This window comes from Vespa velutina, chromosome 14 (genome assembly GCF_912470025.1).
Source record: "Vespa velutina chromosome 14, iVesVel2.1, whole genome shotgun sequence".
In the NCBI taxonomy this organism is placed as follows: Eukaryota; Metazoa; Arthropoda; class Insecta; order Hymenoptera; family Vespidae; genus Vespa; species Vespa velutina.
In genome coordinates, this window is record NC_062201.1 from 3,525,330 (window position 1) to 3,527,180 (window position 1,851).

Sequence of the window (1,851 nt, forward strand, 5' to 3'; positions counted from 1 at the left end):
TTTTTTTTTTATTTCTTTTTTTTTTTTTCAACGATTTATCTCTTAAACTTTGTTCAATCGTCGCGATATCTTGATTAATTATCGAAATGTTTTAATAAGTTTCATGACTCATTACATAATATATATATATATATATATATATATATATATATATATATATATATTACATATATTTTATTTAAACCTGATTTTTACAATGAGGCACTTTAAAATGTCAGTATTTGACGTACGATCGATTTCGTACGAAGAGAAGAAATTTATCGGAGTGAACCCTATGAATACTGCTGCTACGTCCATCGAGTCTATCGCGTCTCCCATACAAGTCTGTGTTCCACGCAGAGAGAAATTAACATCGTGTTTTTAATGCGGGGGGATAATTGTAAGGGTGGAATTATACGAGGGCTGTGCCTGCGGGGTTTCTCCGTTCCATTTGAAAGGTTCTCAATCCTTTTCTCATGATGACGATAGACAATATAAACTTTCCTTGAATAATAAGAGGATTACGATTAATTATTTTTAATATCTTTCGGTATTTATTTAGATTAAAAACAAAAAAAAAAAAAAAAAGAAAAGAAACAAAAAATAAAAAAGGAAAAGGAAAAGAAAGATTTCTCTTTTGTTTACAATAAAAATTCAACGTACTCGTGAAATAAGGATTGAAATAACTGGAGAGCCGATTTCTTTTTATGAAAGTAAAAGAATCGATTTAAAAGTCAATCGAAGCACCACTGTCGTATTCTAAGGTGACTCACGACCACTCAGCGGTTCAACTGCGCGTGAGCCCTCGATTCGACAGCTCGACCGTGCTTGTTACACGAACCGCGAAAATCAGTTCTCCGAATGTGGCCCCCGATGTCGATCGTCGTTGTTCATTCGAGACGCAATCGGTTTTACGATTCTTTCGCATCGATTACCTCTCTCGATCCTTTGGGTAAAAAGTAAAGTGGTTATGTATATATGTATGTACGTATGTATGTATATGACGACGATATAGGAAGAACAGCCAATACTAAAGTTATTCAATGATCGATTAAACGTTGGATAGTACAGTGCATTTCTAAAGCAAAGCCAAATAATCGGCCGATCAACGTTAAGACCGCAACAACCGAGACTCCTCATTAAAGGGGAATACCAAAAAAAGAGATCGCTTATGGAAAACGCCATTAAACGCAAATAACCGATACGTACTGGGAAATTTTTAAAAATGTATCTCACGAGCATCGCTATCGGTTTTTTTTCTCTTTTGCAAATTAATTCGCCAAACTCGTGCGTAACGCACGCGCGTACACAGAGTCGTATGCTTTTTTTTTCTCTCCTCTCCGACGATGGAACGTAATTTTGTCGATGCAACACCGATGCTACTCTCCTCCACCCCTTTTGCCCTCTCTCTCTCTCTCTCTCTCTCTCTCTCTCTCTCTTATTCTGTCTATATATCCCGTTCTGATAATCTATTATAAAATAAAAACATTACGGTGGACATGCTTCGGTAAAGAGAGGGTAAAACGATCGAGTGGTGGGGGAAGCTTGTAATTAAAACGAAAAAAAAAAAAAAGAAAAAAGAAAAAAAAAGAAAAATAAAAAGAACGAAAAAGAATCGCAACGAGTCGTTCCCGACGATATGATTCTCTCTCACTCTTTTTCTAGTTTTCATTTTTTCTTCTTTCTTTTTTTTTTCTCTCTTTTTTTTTTCTATTTGCATTCACCTTCACCCCTCCTCTAAATATTCGATGGCTGCCAGTAGTAGTAGCCTGCCGATTTGATCCAAACTTTCGGCAAAATTTGCCAACGATGACGCTAGTTATCTTCACGGATTGTAACGAGGATATAACAATGACAAATAAAAGGTAGCGA